Source organism: Oreochromis niloticus, linkage group LG3 (genome assembly GCF_001858045.2).
Source record: "Oreochromis niloticus isolate F11D_XX linkage group LG3, O_niloticus_UMD_NMBU, whole genome shotgun sequence".
Lineage (NCBI taxonomy): Eukaryota > Metazoa > Chordata > Actinopteri > Cichliformes > Cichlidae > Oreochromis > Oreochromis niloticus.
The window spans coordinates 65,047,447-65,070,220 of NC_031967.2; the positions used below are offsets into that span (position 1 = coordinate 65,047,447).

General features: G+C 40.3%; 1 protein-coding gene and 1 long non-coding RNA gene across 2 annotated transcripts in view; one reads left to right on the forward strand and one right to left on the reverse strand.

Annotated features, from left to right (window-relative positions):
- The window catches only part of LOC102078817 (zinc finger protein 665), a 1,047,781-nt gene that overhangs the window by 673,633 nt on the left and 351,374 nt on the right, over positions 1-22,774 (forward strand). The gene's annotated exons all lie outside the window — the stretch shown is intronic.
- LOC112846365 (uncharacterized) lies at positions 6,800-15,054 on the reverse strand. The gene is made up of 3 exons (XR_003219303.1): positions 15,013-15,054; positions 14,597-14,705; positions 6,800-6,859 (listed from the first exon to the last, which is right to left on the reverse strand). It is a non-coding gene; the product is annotated as an uncharacterized LOC112846365 (long non-coding RNA).

The following is a 22,774-nucleotide window of genomic DNA, read 5'->3' on the forward strand; positions in this document are numbered from 1 at the left end:
TGGTGTAGGGTCCTAATTACTCCAAGTTTGTGTTCCAGAGGGTGATGGGAGTCAAAGAGGAGGTACTGGTCCGTGTGTGTGGGCTTCCGGTAAACTTCAATGTTGAGGTTGCCATTCTCTTCAGTGTGCACAGCGCAGTCCAGGAAAGGCAAACAGTTATCCTCTGTGTCTTCCCTGGTGATCTTGATGTTTTTATCCACAGCGTTAATGTGCGCAGTGAAGGATTCCACTTCTTGTGTCTTGATTTTGACCCAGGTGTCGTCTACATATCTGTACCAGTGGCTGGGTACTCTCCCTTTAAAAGAGCCAAGAGCCTTTCTTTCCACTTCCTCCATGTAAAGATTGGCTACAATAGGTGACACAAGCAACTTAAAGAAGTCCAGACGCTTTTTCTTTGCAAACTCCTTTGACTACGATGACCTGGATGACTGAGAATCTTCACAGACAATGTTGAATATTATTACACAGGAAAAAAAACAACTACACGTAAAACAACATTTTTCTTGTAAAAAAGGGGGGCCTGGCAAAAAAAGTTTGGGAACCACTGAGTTAACATTACTGAAGTGACATTTTAACAATTCTTCATATCACAATCTTTATGATGAGAAACATGTTCTCTCGTTAGCACATGTCTGCGCTGTCACTTGTCATGAAAATGTCCAGATCCGGGGTTCAAGCTTCCTCTTCAGTCAATATTGATCATTAATAGGGCCCACAATAGATTTGTCACATTATCCCCATAAACAACATGTTTTTATAGAAATCATTGTGACACAAATATTTAGATTCTTGTTACATTATTCTTGTTCTTGTTTCTTGTTGTGCATGAACTCAAAATCTTTAGAGTTTCATATTTATAAAGTATCGCAAAGAATACATTTATACCATTGTATGAGCTACACTTCTTATAAAAAAACTGATTGGAAATGCGTTTGAGAAAAGCTCCTGCTGTGACCTTCCTTCTGTGAGGGCACACACACACACACACACTCACACACACACACACACACACACACACACACACACACACACACACACACACACACACACACACACACGCACGCACAGAGGAGAGAGAGAGAGAAAGATCATTAATACAAAGGATTGCAACCGATTTTGGATTTTCACTTGTTGGATTTAATGTGAGCAGTCACATAAAATTCACTCCAATTTTTTGCCTTTTCTTAAATTAAGAAGTTTCTTTAAATCTACAACACCTTCCAAACTTCCAAAGTTTACTGACATAGTGAAGAAGTAGGGAACTCAGTAAGTATGAGCAGCAACAGCTTAAGGACACTTTCTCTAATAAAGAGGATTTCATCATCTGCAGTTTGTCAAAAAGTGCCATATTAAAAACAATTCAGCAGACCCTTAAAGTGTGGATAAAAAACTGTTTTCAGTTATAGAGGTAGAGGTACGCTTCATGGACTTATCAACATACAGTTCAGAGGCTTGCATTAGAGTGCATTGGTGCTTGGGCATCTTGTGAATGTAGCTATATGAATATGCTCATGAGTCTATCATATGTGTGACATGCAACCAAAAATTCAAAGATATATTTTTTAAATCAGTAACTTTGCAAATTTAGAGGAAATGTTTTTGGACAACAAATGTGTCACATTTTAAACAGGGTTTGAATAATCAGCGCTGACATACAGAAGTTTAAGTGCTGGGTATAATAGACATGCTTACCGTGTGAAAGGACCGCAGATGTCTTGGAAGAGAGAAACACGCTGTATTGTTGTTTTTCTCTATTGCATAAATGAAGTCCGACTGTCAGAAACGCACCTGCAGGCATCCGTGTAAAAGAAAGGTGTTGCTGCGGCTAGGCTCTCGGGATAGTCAGGCTTTTATTTATATTTGCGGCATTCTGGTGCGTTAAAACTCGCAGCCTCTGTGTCCCGCTTAGATCACCATTCAGAAAATAAATAAAAATGATGACGAGGAGCCATGTAGATCCGTAAAATGAGTTTTGATTAAATTAAAAAGAGCCACAGCTATGTTACTACTCATCTGCAAACCGCTGTTACAATGCAGGAACACCTGCTTTATTGGAATGTGTGAGATGTTCATCACAATGCATCTTAAACACACTCTCCTAAAACTTCATGCCCACAGCATGTTTTTAAGAAAAGTCAAACATTTTATGACCTTTTTGTCCTTGAAGATCATTTCAGTTTTTAATGAGCTGCAGGAACCGTGTTCAGTGTGAGTGGAGAACAGCCAAGTCTCCTCCTCTGATAAACCTCCACAGGTACCACTGAAAACAGTTAAATTACTTTGAATCTGAAATCAGGGCTCAAACTACTTGTTCTGAGACCATTTCTTTATTTTTCACATCAAACTGTTTAATAAGATAAACTTTACACAGAATTCATCAAACATAACTAATGCTTTAACATTATCAGGATTTCATAATACAGAAGAGCTGCAGAACACATGGATCAAAATGAATTAATTAAAAACAACATGTGGACTTGATGGACACAGTAAATACACTAAAGTGAAAGGAGGAGCCAAAAATAGAGGTTTAATAGAATTTGATCTAACAAAAAGTAGTCACCTGTGATCTTTAAAATGGTCCTGTTGTGTGCTGCTGTTTTTAATGTTCAACATTTCTTTGCTGCTGCTGTGAATAAGAATGTACTACATGGAAGTACAGCCCAAAACCAGTTTTGCTTGAGTTTCTTTTTTCTGGACATAAAGTCACAGCAGGTGTTGTTTCAAAGGTGGGGGACAGATTTAGTACATTTTGGAAGTTTTTAGAGCAACTGCTGTGAAATTATTTGCAGTTTTGGGAGAAAAGGATTTAAGAGAAGATTTTACCACAGCAAAAGATTAAATATGAATGAAGAATTGAAATTTAACAGAGGTGACACATAAACATAAAAAAAGAAGTTAAGTTTGGAAAAGCTAAAAAAGTTCAAATAAAAAAAATGATATACATATCCATATGTGATTTTTGATACAATACCAGTTTAAAATATCAGGTAAAAAACAAAACAAACAAACAAAGACTTTCCTAAAACTTTAATAATACAGTAACAAGTACAACTACTAAACACTACCGTGTCCTAAGGGAACATAGATTAAAATGTAACAGGGATAACATTTTAGAGAATTAAAATCCCTCAAAGGAAAAAACATAAACTTGATATGCATATCTATACATGCAGCTTCCTAAATGTAACATTCAGGATTATTCACTGCAGGTCCAGAAATCAGAGCTACCTCATCAGATCCAAGTGTGACATCAGCTGACACTCTTTACAGGAGATTCCATCTGAACTCTGGAGCCTGATCTCAAGGTTTTTAAGTCTGACCATGAAGCCAGAAGAGGATCTTTCTCTCTCTTCAGATTCATTGTGATCCAGTGATTTCAGTCCTGCATGATCAGGCTGATGTTTGCACAGAGCAGATAATGAAGTGAATGTTTTTGCACATTGGTAACAGTGAAGCAGTTTATTTACAGTGTGGAATCGTTTGTGTTCGGAGTATGAACTGAGATTCCTGAAGCTCTTGTCACACTGGTCACAGCTGAAGTTCACTTCCATGTGTGTACGTCCATGTTTGTTATGATGACCTGATTGTGAGAAGCTTTTGTCACAGTGTCTGCACTTGTATGGTGTCTCTCCTGTGTGGATTCGTTTATGCTTTTTCTTTAAGCTCACGTGCAGTGGTGAAGGATGACCCACACTGGTCACAGATGTGCTTTTCACCCCACTGTGGAAGAGTTCATGTATTTTTAATGTACTTGGTGTGTGTAAGCCTCTCCCACATTCTTTGCAGTAGTTCATTTTGTCTCCAGTGTGTCTACATTTATGTGGTTTTAGGTCCCGTTGATGATTGGAGGTTTTTCCACAAAGGTTACAAAGAAACACTTTCCCACCACCACAGTGACAACAGGGTTGAGAACTGGATCCATCTGTGTTGCTCTGCTTTTTTATTTTTATCCTGAATGTCACCTGAAACACAGAGCATCTCTGCCAACGTCCAATTACATTTTACTGTTTACATTATAACACTCAGCTTACTGGACAAAAATGACTCATTTTTCGAAACAGTTCATTCAGTATAACTCCATAAGTTTACTTATCAGACTTGTTCCAAACACTCATGTTAAAATTACAAGATAAAAATCAATACATCCTCACGGTAACTGCACTTGTAGATTTACTTGCTGGTGTGGATCTATTGGAGCTTTAAAAGTCTTCTCACACAGGTCACATTTATAAGGTCTCTCCTCAGTGTGGGTAAACGTGTTGTTGTAACTGTGCATCTGTTGTAAAATGTTTTCCACGCTGATCACAGCAGTAAACATAATTTCCGGTTAGGGCTGCCACGATTAGTTGACTAGTCACGATTATGTCGACTATTAAAATCGTCGACGACTAATTTAATAGTCGATGTGTCGTTTGAAGCTTTGTAAGATCCCAAAAGACACAGGAATAAGTAGTAGGATTTGAGAGTGTAATAACGGACTGAAACAGAAGATGGCAGCACTGCATGTACAAGGATGCCAGCTGCCGTTACTCCCCAAAGAAGAAGAAGAAGCTGTGTCCCAGAATTCATAGCGTGGCTCAGCTCAGTTGTCAACAATGCCGGCAGCTAGTTCGTTTTAATATTACTCTTATTATACTTTCTGGGTCACAAAATAAACGATTAACATATTTTCAGGCGAGAATGTAACTGTGTAAACCTCAAATATCTGCTCAGTTTATCAACACACCACGTATTTTCAAAAGCGCTCCGACGTTTTCGGAGACGTCTGTTACCCACCAGCTCGATAGCTAGCCGGGGGCAAGGCTCAATAGAGCCCGTCAGAACACCGGACTCCCGGCAAATCATTTTCAATCCCACTGCCGTCTTTCGCTACTCAGGTTAAAAATATATGAGTCACTTAGATAACTTACAAATGTTATTGTTTGGCTTTTTTTTTAGTATTTTATTTGTTCCCGAGTAAATCGGTTTGGCTGAGATTAAAGTTATAGTTTTTACACAGCAGCTAAATAAACGTCAAGCAGACAACTGGTTATCAGAAGTGTGAGATGCTCGAGAATATAGTCTGGTGTCCTATTATATTTTAGATAGCAAGGAGCAGACAGCTGAGTTTATTAAACTCCACCGAAACAATCTGCAAATGTCATTAAAATTTAATAAACTATCATCTTGTCTTTATTTTTAGTTAGCACATACCTTAAACACTTAAAGCTGTAAGCTAATGATAGTTATATAAGAGCAGATGCATGCTGGTGCAATAAGCTGTAGTTGTACGTCCAATGGATGCATGATCTGATTAGTCGACTAATCACAAAAATAATCGGTGACTAGTCGACTATCAAAATAATCGTTTGTGGCAGCCCTATTTCCAGTGTGAATCTGTATGTGAATATTTCGGTAGTGTTTCTAACTGAAACTTTTTCCACAAAAGTTGCAGCTGTACGCCTTAATTCCAGAAGTGGGTAACTAGATGCTTCTGTAAGTTTCTACTTTGAGCAAAAGCCTTACCACACAAGTCACAGCTGTAAGGTTTAACTACACTGTGGATGAGTTGGTGTCTTTTTAAGCTTCCAGCCTCGGTAAAAGACTTTCCACACAAGTCACAGTTGTAAGGTTTAACTCCACTGTGGATGAGTTGGTGTCTTTTTAACCGTCCAGCCTCGGTAAAAGACTTTCCACACAAGTCACAGTTGTAAGGTTTAACTCCACTGTGGATGAGTTGGTGTCTTTTTAAGCTTCCAGCCTGGGTAACAGACTTTCCACACAAGTCACAGCTGTAAGGTTTAAATCCAGTGTGGATGAGTCGATGTGTTGTTAAGCCTCCAGCGTTGGTAAAAGATTTTCCACACAAGTCACAGCTGTAAGGTTTAAATCCACTGTGGATCAGTTGGTGTGTTTTTAAGCCTCCAGCCTCGGTAAAGCACTTTCCACACAAGTCACAGCTGTAAGGTTTAACTCCACTGTGGATGAGTTGGTGTCTTTTTAAGCCTCCAGCCTCGGTAAAAGACTTTCCACACAAGTCACAGTTGTATGCTTTAACTCCACTGTGGATGAGTTGGTGTCTTTTTAAGCCTCCAGCCTCGGTAAAAGACTTTCCACACAAGTCACAGCTGTAAGGTTTAAATCCACTGTGGATGAGTTGATGTGTTTTTAAGCATCCAGCGTTGGTAAAAGATTTTCCACACAAGTCACAGCTGTAAGGTTTAACTCCACTGTGGATGAACTGGTGTTTTTTTAAGCCTCCAGCCTCGGTAAAAGACTTTCCACACAAGTCACAGCTGTAAGGTTTAACTCCACTGTGGATCAGTTGGTGTTTTTTTAACCGTCCAGCCTGGGTAAAAGACTTTCCACACAAGTCACAGCTGTAAGGTTTAACTACACTGTGGATGAGTTGGTGTCTTTTTAAGCCTCCAGCCTCGGTAAAAGACTTTCCACACAAGTCACAGTTGTATGCTTTAACTCCACTGTGGATGAGTTGGTGTCTATTTAAGCTTCCAGCCTGGGTAAAAGACTTTCCACACAAGTCACAGTTGTATGCTTTAACTCCACTGTGGATGAGTTGGTGTCTTTTTAAGCCTCCAGCCTCGGTAAAAGACTTTCCACACAAGTCACAGTTGTATGCTTTAACTCCACTGTGGATGAGTTGGTGTCTATTTAAGCTTCCAGCCTGGGTAAAAGACTTTCTACACAAGTCACAGCTGTAAGGTTTAACTCCACTGTGGATGAGTTGGTGTGTTTTTAGACTGTCCGTCCGTGAAAAATCCTTCCCACACTCATCACAGCTGTATGTTTTCTCTCCCTTTCTTCTGTGAGGTTTGTCGGCCTCCTGAGAGCACTGACTTCTCGCTCCATGTTGGTCCTGCAGTGACAGAGATACAAACAGAGGCAGCGAGTGAAATGCAGTCGTGGAGCAAACTGAAACTCCCTCGGTTAGTTGAATCAAACATGTCAACAAACACATTGTTGGTGTGTTACCACAACCTTCTGGTGATATTATCACATTTCAATGATGTGCTACAAGGAGAGTTGTAATGAAAATACATATTGAAGAAATATTGATAAGTGGAGAAAGTCTTTTACTCATAAAAAAAATTGTGAGTTCAACCGATGATTAGGGATGATATCGTTTAGGTTTTAGCCGATACAGGTGCCAAACCGGTACTTTTGAAACTGTGCCGGTACTTAAACGGTACTCGAACCAGTGCTTAAAGAATGGAGAACACAAACTTTGTCCAAAAACCTCTCATGTTAAGCTGTTGTTTTGTAAAAAGATAACAATGTTAGCCTTTTCTGCAGCTATAGGGGATATATGGTATCACTCTTTTCTGGAAGAAGTGCTTAAACAATGGAAAAACCACAAACTTTGTCCAATAACCTCTCATGGATTCTCCTTGACTCTTGGTGGCGCTGCCACTTGGTGTTCACTCGCTCTGCAGTAGAGTATCATTTCCTCTTCCTGCTCAAACACAGTGGTGTTTCTGAGTAGCTTATCTGCTTAGCAATTTAATTAAAAACCTTTAAATACACTCCTTTTTTCATAGTATAATCTTCACGTGCTTCATCCGAAGCACACTTTCTGTGTACTCACTACCTAATTTATAGCCAAAGTATTCACTCACTGTCTCTGTACTGTTTCGCTAGTTTAGCTTAGCTCGTAGCCGACTCGTTAGCACCATGGTTACTTCACCTGTCCCTCCTGCACTTTCCTGCTCATTGTGTCAGATGTTTAGCTACTGCTAAACATGCAATGTTCCCTCTAATTTTTCATGTGTCTGAGCGAACACACAAACTCCCTGAGCGATCCCTTGGACCACTGTGAGCGACATCAGACGTGTGCACTGTGCTCACGCCAGCATCTAATCCATCCAAGTTACATGGTTTATTAAAATAATCAAATTACAGCATTTACATTTATGTTAAACTACTTTTAAACTGCTTTAGCCCACTTACAATGAAAATGTAAAAAAAAATCTAGCCATTGGCCTGTGTAGTATGTTAACACTAGTGGAAGTAAAAATAACTTGAACTCCAATTTCGAAAACACAACTTTATTTATTTTATTTTTTTCTTCTTTTTTTTTTCCATAAAGCTCTGACTTGTATTATGAGTCTGAGTCTGTGGTCTGGGAGAGAGTCCTGTAACTCTCTGTCTGCAAAATACAGTATATAATGACCAATGCTGGGCAATTAATTATATAGTTACTCCTCAAAAAAGTAACTCAGTTTGCCAAACAACAAAGTTTTTTACAGCTATTTATTTAAAATGCAGCCAATGCATTTTTAAATAAACATTTCAAACTATTTACAGAACAATCAGCTGTTCTGCATCATATTTGATGCCACACAAATTATTTGTGCCACTCCAAAAAATAATTTCTGTCCACTATGAGATAAAGGAGAACAACAGCCTGATACCTGCAGGCCTGACAACAGCAGATGTATCACTCCTGTAACACCTGTAACATTCAGCAGTCGCTTCATTGTTCTGACACACACAACTAAACTATTGACTACACTACACACTAACTACACAAGATTTGCGCTAAATGTCTCAAATCTCTCACATTTCAAAACACTGCCGTCACTCCTAAAACTTCCCCCTGTTTCATAACAACTAGATGCCACGTTGCCATACCATTGGTCGACATGGTACATTTTGGACGAATAGGAAAGAGAGAGGGGGGTGGGGTTTGTTTTTGCTCACAGGCTTTCGAGCCTTTTTTCGTATAAAACGCTGTTTTTACCATTTCTTCCCGCAGTAAACATAAACAACGATATTCAGGAAGAAAACCAAACATTGCAAATATTTTTTATCAGATCTCTGGTTTTACGTGGCCTATCAACACAATTTAAAAACTGGTATAAAGTCACTTTTTCCATCAATTGTTCCGTCTGTCCTGCTCACATCTCCAATGGTTGTACATGTTGTCATTAACGTGGCTTCACTCCACATCAGCCACGCCGCTTTGCTAGCTAAAACTCCGGTGTCGGCACATAAGGACGCTGTCATAGCCTGTCAATGACGTCGATTAGCTGCGTATATACGAATGTGAATCGCATTATTGGCTGAACTATGGGATAAAGTGGCATCATTCTAATCCCATACGGGAGCAGCCAGTCACTTACTGACTAACACTGCAAAACAGAATTATTAAAAGTATTAATTTTAATTTCAATTCAGGTTAGATTTTTTTTTGTGCGCAACGCAGATTTTCTGTGCACAAAGACCGTGCCAGCAGTGCGCAATTGCGCACATGCGCAGCTTAGAGGGAACATTGCTCCTCGGCCTCCTTTAGCAGTAATGATACCTGTAACAAATGTAGCATATTGGCAGCTGTGGACGCCAGGATTACTGAATTGGAGACTCGGCTTCGCACCCTTCATTCACCCATAGCTAGCCAGGCCCCTGTAGCTGGTGCAGCCAAAGACAGCATAAGCCCTGCTAGTTGTTCCCCGGCAGATCCCAAGCAGCTGGGGAAAGAGGGCGGCTGGGTGACGGTGAGGAGGAAGCAAAGTCCTAAACAGAAGCCCCAGGTACACCACCAACCTGTTCATGTGTCTAACTGTTTTTCCCCACTCGGCGACACACCCGCCGGGGGTCAAACTCTGGTAACTGGTGATTCTGTTCTCAGACATGTGAAGCTAGAGACACCGGCAACCATAGTCAATTGTCTTCCAGGGGCCAGAGCAGGCGACATTGAAGGAAATTTAAAACTGCTGGCTAAGGGTTATTAAATCCCAGTTCTTTTGTATTCTTTACGTCCAAAAAGACACGGCTCAAAGTGGTCTTTTACTTAAAAAATGATCTTTAATTTTACATATCCCGGGATATGGAGACTGAGCACAGAGACGACATCAGCTAGTCTCAAGCAGAAACAGGAGGCCAGGTTATTTATGTACGTCTCGACGACACATACAATTTAAGTTTCGATCAAACAGCCTAGTTGGCTTCACTTTCTGCCCACAGTTACCATGCTTTTGCAAAAGCACGTAGTTTCCTGTCAGCCTGCGACCTATTTTTACACTGAAGTCTGGGCCTCTCATAAAACAATCTAATCAGCATTAAGATTATATATTTATTTCTTAACAGGGTAAACGTAATAATTGGCAAACCTTCTGGAGGAAACCTGGTCTTGTTAGGAGAGACAGCATCCATCCCACTTTGGATGAAGGAGCTCTCATTCCTAGAAATATGGAGAAATTTATTTAAACCCCCAAAATATGACTATCCAGAGTTGGGACCAGGAAGCAGAGTTGCAGTCTTACATGCCTCTCTGCAGCTTATCTCCTCCTGCCAACCCCCCCCCCCACACACCTCCATTGAGACTGTGTCAGATCCCAAACAGACAAAAACAAACTAAAAACCAGTGATAAACAACCTAAACATAAAAAAAAAAATCACAAAGAAAGAATAATACAGTATCCACATCTGAACCAAAGAGTAAAACAGTGAAATGTGGATTATTAAATATTAAGTCTCTCTCCTCCAAGTCTCTGTTAGTACATGACTTAATAATTGATCAACAAATCAATTTACTCTGCCTTACAGAAACCTGGTTGCAGCCAGATGATTATGTTAGTTTAAATGAATCAACACCAACGAGTCATTCTAACTACCAGAAATCTCGAAGCACAGGCAGAGGGGGCAGTGTGGCAGCAATTTTCCACACCAGCCTATTAATTAACAAGACACAGGACAGGCTTTTAATTCATTTGAAAGCCTGATGCTTAGCCTTGTTGACCCCAGCTGTAAAACTCAGAAACCAGTCTTACTTGTTATCATCTATTGTCCACCTGGGCCTTACACAGAGTTTCTCTCTGATTTCTCAGACTTTTTATCTGATTTAGTGCTCAGCTCAGATAAAATAATTATTGTGGGTGATTATAACATCCATGTAGATGCTAAAAATGACAGCCTCAACACTGCATTTAATCTGTTATTAGACTCAATTGGCTTCTCTCAAAATGTAAAAGAACCCACCCACCACTTTAATCACACTCTAGATCTTGTTTTAACATATGGCATAGAAATTGATCATTTAACATTGTTTCCTGAAAGCCCTCTCCTGTCTGATCATTTACTGGTAACATTTACATTTACAATAATTGATTACACAGCAGTGGAGAGTAGATGTCTTTCTGAAAGTGCTGTAACTAAGTTTAAGAATATAATCCACCCACTGTTATCATCTTCAATGCCCTGTACCAACATAGAGCAGAGCAGCTATCTGAACGCTACTCCAACAGAGGTCGATTATCTTGTTAATAATTTTACCTCCTCGCTACGTATGACTCTGGATACTGTAGCTCCTGTGAAAACTAAGGTCTCAAATCAGAAGTACCTGACTCTGTGGTATGATTCTCAAACAAATAGCCTAAAGCAGATGACGCATAAGCTGGAGAGGAAATGGCGTGTCACAAATTTAGAGGATCATCATTTAGCCTGGAGAAATAGTTTGCTGCTTTATAAGAAAGCCCTCTGCAAAGCCAGAACATCTTACTATTTGTCACTGATTGAAGAAAATAAGAACAACCCCAGGTTTCTCTTCAGCACTGTAGCCAGGCTGACAAAAAGTCAGAGCTCTTTTGAGCCAACAATCCCTTTAACGTTAACTAGTAATGACTTCATGAACTTCTTCACAAATAAAATTCTTATCATTAAAGAAAAAATTACCAATAACCATCCCACAGATGTAATGTCGTCTACAGCTACTCTTAGTACCATTGATATTAAGTTAGACTCTTTTTCTCCAATTGATCCTTCTGAGTTAACTTCAGTAATTACTTCCTCGAAACCATCAACGTGTCTTTTAGACCCCATTCCTACAAAACTGCTCAAAGAAGTACTGCCATTAATTAATGCTTCGATCTAAAATATGATCAACCTATCTCTAATAATCGGCTATGTACCACAGGCCTTCAAGGTGGCTGTAGTTAAACCTTTACTTAAAAAGCCATCTCTAGACCCAGCAGTCTTAGCTAATTATAGGCCAATCTCCAACCTTCCTTTCATATCAAAAATCCTTGAAAGAGTAGTTGTCAAACAGCTAACAGATCATCTGCAGAGGAATGGCTTATTTGAAGAGTTTCAGTCAGGTTTCAGAGCTCATCACAGCACAGAAACAGCTTTAGTGAAGGTTACAAATGATCTTCTTATGGCCTCTGACAGTGGACTTATCTCTGTGCTTGTCCTGCTAGACCTTAGTGCAGCGTTTGATACTGTTGACCATAATATCCTATTAGCGCGATTAGAACATGCTGTAGGTATTACAGTGGTTTGTATCATATCTATCTAATAGACTCCAATTTGTACATGTAAATGGAGAGTCCTCTCCACACACTAAGGTCAATTATGGTGTTCCACAGGGTTCAGTGCTAGGACCAATTCTGTTTACATTATACATGCTTCCCTTAGGCAGTATCATTAGAAGACATAGCATAAATTTTCACTGCTATGCAGATGACACGCAGCTCTATCTATCCATGAAGCCAGGTAACACACACCAATTAGTTAAACTGCAGAAATGTCTTAAAGACATAAGACCTGGATGGCCACTAACTTTCTGCTTCTTAATTCAGATCAAACTGAGGTTATTGTACTCGGCCCTGAAAATCTTAGAAATATGGTATCTAACCAGATTCTTACTCTGGATGGCATTACCTTGGCCTCCAGTAATGCTGTGAGGAACCTTGCAGTTATTTTTGACCAGGATATGTTTAACGCACATATTAAACAAATATGTAAGACTGCTTTCTTCCATTTGTGCAACATCTCTAAAGTTAGAAATATCCTGTCTCTTAGTGACGCTGAAAAACTAGTTCATGCATTTATTACTTCCAGGCTGGACTACTGTAATTCATTATTATCAGGATGTCCTAAAACTCGCTGAAAATCCTTCAGCTAATCCAAAATGCTGCAGCAAGAGTACTGACAGGGACTAGAAAGAGAGAGCATATTTCTCCTGTTTTGGCTTCCCTTCATTGGCATCCTGTTAAATCCAGAATTGAATTCAAAATCCTGCTCCTCACATACAAGGTCTTAAATAATCAGGCCCCACCTTATCTTAATGACCTTGTAGTACCATATCACCCTATTAGAGCACTTCGCTCTCGCACTACAGGCCTACTTGTTGTTCCTAGAGTATCTAAAAGCAGAATGGGAGGGAGAGCCTTCAGTTTTCAGGCCCCTCTCCTGTGGAACCAGCTTCCAGTTTGGATTCGGGAGACAGACGCTATCTCTACTTTCAAGATTAGGCTTAAAATTTTCCTTTTTGCTAAAGCATATAGTTAGAGCTGGACTTGGTGACCCTGAATCCTCCCTTAGTTATGTTGCAATAGACGTAGGCTGCCGGGGATTCCCATGATGCATTGAGTTTTTCCTTTCCAGTCACCTTTCTCACTCACTATGTGTTAATAGACCTCTCTGCATTGAATCATATCTGTGATTAATCTCTGTCTCTCTTCCACAGCATGTCTTCATCCTGTTTTCCTTCTCTCATCCCAACTGGTCGCAGCAGATGGCCACCCCTCCCTGAGCCTGGTTCTGCCGGAGGTTTCTTCCTCTTAAAAGGGAGTTTTTCCTTCCCACTGTTGCCGAAGTGCTTGCTCATAGGGGGTCATATGAGTGTTGGGTTTTTCTCTGTACCTATGAAGTGCCTTGGGGCGACTTTTGTTGTGATTTGGCGCTATATAAATAAAATTTAATTGAATTCATGTTTAGCTGTTTTCCACTTTTCTTTGGTCATTTTAGCCTTTTGGGCAGGGTGAAGGGAGTATCTGCCATCAAACAAGAAGACCACCGCATGTAACTACGACGGTGTTTGCTAGGTCACCTTACATGCATTAATTTAATAACGTGGTTAGCCTACTCAACGTAAATTACACATGAACAACAGTAAGCTACTCGCCCAGAGAAGAATGGCTGCTGATGCCATCATCATCCGTCATCATTTCTGCTACACTGACAGCGCTAGGGGCCAGGACTCTCCTCTTCGGTTTCTGGGGGATGTTGCTAACTTGGTGCATTTCTCGACTTTTAAAAAAATGATATGTGTCGCCAGTTTCGTCGTCAGAGCCGAGGTGTTACCTCCTTTGCACAGTATCACCTTAAAGCACTTGTTGCAGGCTGCGGAGTTTGCATCTTTTACTGTCAAGTAAAAACAGACTTTTGACCGCTTCACCTTGGCCATTTGTAATCTGTCGCTCTGCTCTAAAAGAACGTATGTACCTGGGCCCGCCTACTATCCTTGCAAAGGTAAAATGATTGGCTAGAATCCAAAATGTATGACATCTCAGGTACAAGAAAAAAAAAAAGCACCAAAATGTGCGCTGCTTTTCAGTCTGGTTACTACCGTTTGTGTCAGAACCGGATACCGGTACCCATTCCTACTAATGATATTGTGTTTTTTTAATGTGTGCTGATGAAAAATTATCTTCGTATCTTCTTGTAACCTCTGAGTTTTTTGTTTGTGAATGTAGATTGTGTATGCATGGAGGAGCCCAGAATGGAAAAGATAAAGCTGCTGTTAACGGGTTTGTAAAATCAACAAGCTGTGCACACAGTTTTAATAACAGTGTAACTGTGATATTTTTCTCACCTTTTGTGTTGAAGACATTGTTTCCCCTGTAGTGCCTTGCACTCCTGCCTCTTGGTGGCGCTGTCACGTGGTGTTCGCTCACTTTGTGGTAGAGTATCACTTCCTGTTCCTGCTCAAACACAGTGGTGTTTCTGAGTAGCTTTTCTGCTTAGCAATTTAATTAAAAAACTTTTAGATACATTCCCTCTTCATAGTATAATCTTCACGTGCTTCATCTGAATCACCCTTTCTGTGTACTCACTACCTAATTTATAGCTAAAGTATTCACTCACTGACTCTGTACTGTTTCGCTAGCTTAGCTTAGCTCATAGCTGACTCGTTAGCACCATGGCTACTTCACCTGTCCCTCCTGCACTTTCCTGCTCATTGTGTCAGATGTTTAGTTACTCCTCGGCCTCCTTTAGCAGTAATGATACCTGTAACAAATGTAGCATATTTGCAGCTCTGGAGGCCAGGATTACTGAATTGGAGACTCGGTTTCGCACCCTTCATTCACCCATAGCTAGCCAGGCCTCTGTAGCTGGTGCAGCCGAAGATAGCGTAGGCCCCGCTAGCTGTTCCCCGGCAGATCCCAAGCAGCTGGGGAAAGAGGGCAGCTGGGTGACGGTGAGGAGGAAGCATAGTCTTAAACAGAAGCCCCAGGTACACCACCAACCTGTTCATGTGTCTAACCGCTTTTCCCCACTCGGCGACACACCCGCCGGGGGTCAAACTCTGGTAATTGGCGATTCTGTTCTCAGACACGTGAAGCTAGAGACACCGGCAACCATAGTCAATTGTCTTCCAGGGGCCAGAGCAGGCGACATTGAAGGAAATTTAAAACTGCTGGCTAAGGGTAAACGTAAATACAGTAAGATCATAATTCACGTCGGCAGTAATGACACCCGGTTACGCCAATCGGAGGTCACTAAAATCAATATTGAATCGGTGTGCAACTTTGCCAAAAGAATGTCGGACTCTGTAGTTTTCTCTGGTCCCCTCCCCAATCAGACCAGGAGTGACATGTTTAGCCGCATGTTCTCCTTAAATTGCTGGCTGTCTGAGTGTTTCCCAGAAACGATGTGGGCTTCATAGATAATTGGCAAACCTTCTGGAGGAAACCTGGTCTTGTTAGGAGAGACGGCATCCATCCCACTTTGGATGGAGCAGCTCTCATTTCTAGAAATATGGACAAATTTATTAAACCCCCCAAAATATGACTATCCAGAGTTGGGACCAGGAAGCAGAGTTGCAGTCTTACACGCCTCTCTGCAGCTTCTCTCCTCCTGCCACCCCCCCAAAAACCCATCTCCACTGAGACCGTGTGTCACTATCCTGGGTCTTTTGACCAAGCGTCTTGGAGTTTTAGGTTATGTTCATGTTTATGTTTAAGCCCTCTAGGTTTTCAGTTCATTTTTCATCATGCCTAGGTTGTTATAGTTCTTTGTTATTAGATTCCCCTTGTGTCTTCCAACCCCTGTTTAGTCTCCCTTGGCCTTCATGTGTTTCATGTTTGTTTTGTTGTCAAGTTCATGTAGTCATGTCTGCGTTTCATTATGTTTCCTATTTTATTTTCTAAGAGGTTCTGTGTTTTGTTTTACTCTTTCCCTGTGGCGTTGTTATGTCCATGTTGTGTCTACTGTGCCTTTCTGTCCCATGTTTCAGGTCCGTAGGTTCTGTCTCCTCGGTTGCTGTTAAGTTTGCATGTCTAGAGTTCAGTCAGTGTTTCCTGTTTTACTTTGATGGTCCGTGTCTCATCTGAGTGATTCTAGTTTTGCTTCCCTTGTCTCGTCCAGCCTGATTACTCCCAGCTGTGCTCTCCTTCTGTGTCTAATTCCCTCGTTATCCCTCTGTGTATTTAAGCCCCGTGTTTTCTCTTTGTCAGTGTCGTAGTCTCCCTCATGGCTGTATTTCCCTGTGTGTTAGTGATCCATGTCCCAGTTTAGTTTTGTTATATTTTTTCATGCCATTCTGCAATAAAGCAACTTTTTGAGTTTAATTCCTGTATGGTGAGTTTTGCATTTGGGTCCTTCTCCTGCCTGCACACAGCCAAAACATGACACTGTGTCAGCTCCCAAACAGACAAAAAACAAACTAAAAACCAGCAATAAACTATTTAAACATAAAAAAATCAAAAAGAAAGAACAATACAGTATCCACATCTGAACCAAAGAGTAAAACAATGAAATGTGGATTATTAAATATTAGGTCTCTCTCCTCCAAGTCTTTGTTAGTACATGACTTAATAATTGATCAACAAATCGATTTACTCTGCCTTACAGAAACCTGGTTGCAGCCGGATGATTATGTTAGTTTAAATGAATCAACACCCCCGAGTCATTCTAACTACCAGAAACCTCGAAGCACAGGTAGAGGGGGCAGTGTGGCAGCAATTCTTCACACCAGCCTATTAATTAAAGAAAGATCAAGACAGACTTTTAATTCATTTGAAAGTCTGATGCTTAGCCTTGTCCACCCCAGCTGTAAAACTCAGAAACCAGTCTTACTTGTTATCATCTATTGTCCACCTGGGCCTTACACAGAGTTTCTCTCTGATTTCTCAGACTTTTTATCTGATTTAGTGCTCAGCTCAGATAAAATAATTATTGTGGGTGATTTTAACATCCATGTAGATGCTAAAATGACAGCCTCAACACTGCATTTAATCTGTTATTAGACTCAATTGGCTTCTCTCACAATGTAAAAGAACCCACCCACCACTTTAATCACACTCTAGATCTTGTTTTAACATATGGCATAGAAACTGATCATTTAACAGTGTTTCCTGAAAACCCTCTGCTGTCTGATCATTTCCTGATAACATTTACATTTACAATAATTGATTACACAGCAGTGGAGAGTAGATGTCTTTCTGAAAGTGCTGTAACTAAGTTTAAGACTATAATCCACCCACTGTTATCATCTTCAATGCCCTGTACCAACATAGAGCAGAGCAGCTATCTGAACGCTACTCCAACAGAGGTCGATTATCTTGTTAAAAATTTTACCTCCTCGCTACGTATGACTCTGGATACTGTAGCTCCTGTGAAAACTAAGGTCTCAAATCATAAGTACCTGACTCCGTGGTATAATTCTCAAACACGTAGCCTAAAGCAGAAAACTCGTAAGTTGGAGAGGAAATGGCGTGTCACAAATTTAGAGGATCATCATTTAGCCTGGAGAAATAGTTTGCTGCTTTATAAGAAAGCCCTCCGCAAAGCCAGAACATCTTACTATTCGTCACTGATTGAAGAAAATAAGAACAACCCCAGGTTTCTCTTCAGCACTGTAGCCAGGCTGACAAAAAGTCAGAGCACTTTTGAGCCAACAATCCCTTTAACGTTAACTAGCAATGACTTCATGAACTTCTTCACAAATAAAATTTTTATCATTAGAGAAAAAATTACCATTAATCATCCCACAGATGTAATATTATCTACAGCTACTTTTAGTACCATCAATGTTAAGTTAGACACTTTTTCTCCAAGTGATCTTTCAGAGTTAACTTCAATAATTAATTCCTCCAAACCATCAACGTGTCTTTTAGACCTCATTCCTACAAAACTGCTCAAAGAAGTCCTGCCATTAATTAATTCTTCGATCTTAAATATGATCAACCTATCTCTAATAATCGGCTATGTACCACAGGCCTTCAAGGTGGCTGTAGTTAAAGCTTTACTCAAAAAGCCATCTCTAGACCCAGCAGTCTTAGCTAATTATAGGCCAATCTCCAACCTTCCTTTCATATCAAAAATCCTTGAAAGAGTAGTTGTCAAACAGCTAACAGATCATCTGCAGAGGAATGGCTTATTTGAAGAGTTTCAGTCAGGTTTCAGAGCTCATCACAGCACAGAAACAGCTTTAGTGAAGGTTACAAATGATCTTCTTATGCACACACATCCGCACATCGCTCCACGCCCAACACCAACAACCAGTATGTCCTATCTGATGTCACATTGATGGAATTCATGCATTTAACCACCAGCTAACATTTCATCTTATTCAATCATGATTATAGTCGTCCCACTAGGTGGCGCTCTAACCATTACTGTCAAATGGCATAACAAACATTTCTGAGCTTGAGTCTCATCATGCCTGTGACCCCTCGGAGAGATTGGACATTGTGTTTTGAGTGACAGCAGATTACTGCTTCTTGGCGAGTAATTGAAACTCCACGTGCTGCCATGACCACCCCGTTTCCCTGAACGTAAAAAGCTCCGCAATTTAACATGGCACAGGTGTGTAGTTGACACTGACCAAATATGAAGCTTATACGACCAAATCCCAAGGAGGAGTTCGAAAACGTTCGAGGCATGGAAATGGCAAACTTAGAGCCAAAATGTCACCTTCACTTCTAAATTGCGGACTTCCTGTTGGGTTTGCGTCAATGGTCCCACAGACTTTTTTGTTCGTCTTGACATGGCACACATGTGTGCCAGATTTCGTACATGTAGCTCAAACAATGTGGTCGTAGGGCTGCATTTAACAACGCATAGGTGGCGCTCTAGAGCCATTTCCCTGTGCTCATATATAAAACGATTAAAATACGAAATTTTTCACCAGACCTGATGTGTGTGCAAAATTTCATGAGTTTTTGAGCATGTTAAAGCCCTAAAAAAGGCAATTCATTTCAATGAAAAATAATAATAATAACTAGAAAGCGAAAATTTCAGAAGAAATTTTAAGTGTGCCTATGCCGCTGCTAATCAGTGTAGTTTGCCATTCATACGGCTACAAAGAGCAAAACTCAGAAGAGCAGCCATTCTCCACCATGAACTATGGTAAAAACAAACACCGCTCACGCTCCACAGATGACAGCTTACAGTTTTGGGTAAAGATGAAGTGGCTTTGTACAGCCCCGATTTGCAGACACTGTGCACACAGGTTCATGAGCAGAAGTCCCATTGTACCACGGCAGACCCGACAATGTTTGCACGAACACGCTTTGAAGCATTACGTTATGGACCACTTTTCACACATGGTTGGTGTACCCACACAGCCGGCTGTAGCTTTTCAACTCACAGCCCGACACACACCCTAAAAACAGCCGAAAGAGCACAGACTACGCCCGAGAGGCGTGATTGCAGATGCCGCTCAGGTGGGTCCACCTCCCCTGCAGCGGCACTGCAGACCACGCCACACACATCAAACATGTAAAATAAATATTTATGCACTTTCACATTGACTTTTTGTTTTTTGTTATTTTTACACAGTGTTCTGAATGATGAACAATGGTCTACAGCCAATCTTGTGTATTATTATACAAACTTTTGTTGTAAGATGCAGATAACTATTTAATAAAAAGCTAAATATTTTATATGAGAGTAAGAAAGAAAAGTATATCTTTGTGTCCCCCTTTCCCCGTTAATGCCCTACCTGGCCCCCTGGCAAAAGCTCTGCTAGATCCGCCCCTGCACAGTTACCAGCTGTCAGCTTGGTGTTTATTTGTCTCTCAGAAACAGTTCATAACTTCCCTTCAACTCATTCATGTCACCTAAAGGGTAAACCTGTTTCTCCATCACCAGTTCAGCTCTGATGATTCAGTAAGGACATCTCCTGGTTTCATCTTCATGCTCCAGCAAACATCAGCTGATACTAGAAATTAAAATCAAATGAATTCTAACAACAGCTGATCAAGCTTAAACGTGCTGCTGTTGCTTAGTGCGATAAACAAGAGCGAACAGCCGATCATTGATCAGTTTCATGATTGACGTTTCAACAAGCGAGAGAATGACAGGGGAGGCTTTGTAACGACAGAATAAATCATAATATTTTCTCTGAATGTGGGACGATTCCATTTGTACGGCAACTCTATGAACTAACCCTTATGAATACAATAAAGTTCAACGTCAGTAACTTAGCGTGCACACAGCTATATAGAAACTCCCGTGGCAGTACGATTGTAAAAGGTCAACGAAAATAAATTACACCTAAACTCGGTTTATATCTGACCCAAATAGAGTGCAGTTCATAACTTCTTACCTGAAATTCAGTTCACCTCACGCTCCTGCCTTCGGTTTCCAGCATCATCGGCCCATATAAACGAAAAATAAGTCCAGCTAAAACACAGACTGTTGGCGAGCGATCGGGTGTTGAAACGAGTTTCAGCCGCGTCACTATAAGCCAAGCCTGGGTGCTTTTTCACGAAGGGTCGCTAGCGGCACTAGCTAGCTAGCCGGCTATCAGCAACACGTAAGAGAACTGTCGCTAATATGGGATGTCTTGATAAAACGAGAAGATATTTGAAGTTTACACACCTACATTCTCGCCTGAAAATATCTTAAAAGTTTATTTTGTGACCTAGAAACACGAATAAAAGACATATAAAACGAAGTGGTGGCCGTCATTGTTTACTCTGTAGAGGGGTGCTATGAATTGTGGGATATGGAGTTTTCCACCAAGCATACACCCTTTAGGCCATACTACTCCCGGTATACCACTAGAGAGAGCCAACACACCACAAATCAAGTCTGTTTCTATGGTGCCAAAAGCAGAATATCTCAGGAGCGTAGAAATTGGCCTAAATTTGCACTAAAATCTAAATATTTCAAAAACTATAAAAGTCATAAACACCAAAAGTCATACCATACTAGTCCAGCTCCAGCCGCACAAAATGATCTAACATATGTAACAATTGTGTCAAAACTGTGCGGCAGATAAGCGCGGGAAAATTTTCACTAAAATATTAATATCTTAAAAACTATAAAAGTCATAAACACCAAAAGTCATAGCACACCATTCCAGATCCAGCCGCACAAAATGAGGTAACATATATGAAGCTTGTCTCAAAACTGTGGGGCGAGTTACGCGGCGAAATTTTAGGCGGAAAAAGGAAAAGGAAAATAACTAGAAAAAATTTGCATTTCCTGCGAAAATGCTGTGTGGATGCCTTAACGCTGAAGCTGTCTGTTGAAAAGCTGAAAAAGCTGAAAAGTTGCAAAAAGTTGTATGGTGGTGAGGAAACTGAAAATTCTGCTGAAAACAAGTGAAGAAGGAGAGATTTTTGCTTAAAAGTGGTGAAAAGCAAAAAATTCTACTGCAAAGGGGTAAAGACAGCGAAATTTTGCTAAAAAAGTGGTGAAAAAAAACCAAACAATGTTGCCATGAGCAGGATTCGAACCCGGCCCTCCTGGTCTCAAGATAGCCACTCATCTCACTGAGCCAAACTCGTTCTCCCAACGAAGAGGTGGAGAGACTGACAATTTTGCTGAAACGAGCAGAAGCTGCTGAGAATTGTGCCGATAAGAGGTGAAAAGGCTGAAAATTTTGCAGAAAAGAGGTGTATCAGCAGAATTTCTGCTGAAAAGAGGCAGAACAACCTGGTTCTGCTCAAATTCACCAATCAGAGGTACTGCTTCTGTCTGCTTCATCAGGCTGTGTACTTGTATGTATTTCTGCCATGGAGCGTTAACAAGAATCTGAGGTCCATATTTTATAGCACACATTAGCAGAAATAGCAGAATTTTTTTAAAGTTTGAACATAGTATTCATAATATAACATAGTCTTTCTTCTAAATCATAATATTTGAACCAAATGATAGTATTTCTGCCAAATCACAGTATTTCTGGTAAATCAGTGTTTGTGCCAAATCACAGTATTTGTACCAAATCATGGCACTTGTGACAAATCATAGTTGTTACTGAATCTGTGCTAAAACATAGCATTTCTGCTAAAACGTAGTATTTATACTAAATAATATTTTTTCTTACAAATCATAACATTTGTGCTGAAACATAGAAAATTCTGCCAAATCATAGTATTTGAGCCAAATCATACAATTTGTGCTGAAACATTATGTATGATTTATTATTTAGCAGACACACTGGGACTTGGTAGAAATACTATGATTTACATGAAATACTTTGAAATTTCTGAAATTTCTGCTCAAAGGCGGCTATTCATTTCCCTGAGCCAAAGTCATTCTTACAAAGAAGAGGTGGAGAGACGGACAATTCTGCTGAAATGAGCAGAAGCTGCTGACAATTGTGCTAATAAGAGGTGAAAAGGCTGAAAATTTTGCAGAAAAGAGGTGAATCAGCAGAATTTCTGCAGAAGAGGCAAAGAAGCAGAAACTTGCGCTGAAAAGAGATGAATCAGCAGAGTTTCTGCTCAAAAGAGTTGTCTTTTTTCTGAATACAGCCAAAAAAGCTGGAATTTGTGCTGAAAAGGGGTGAAAAAAATGAAAATTTTGCTGAAAA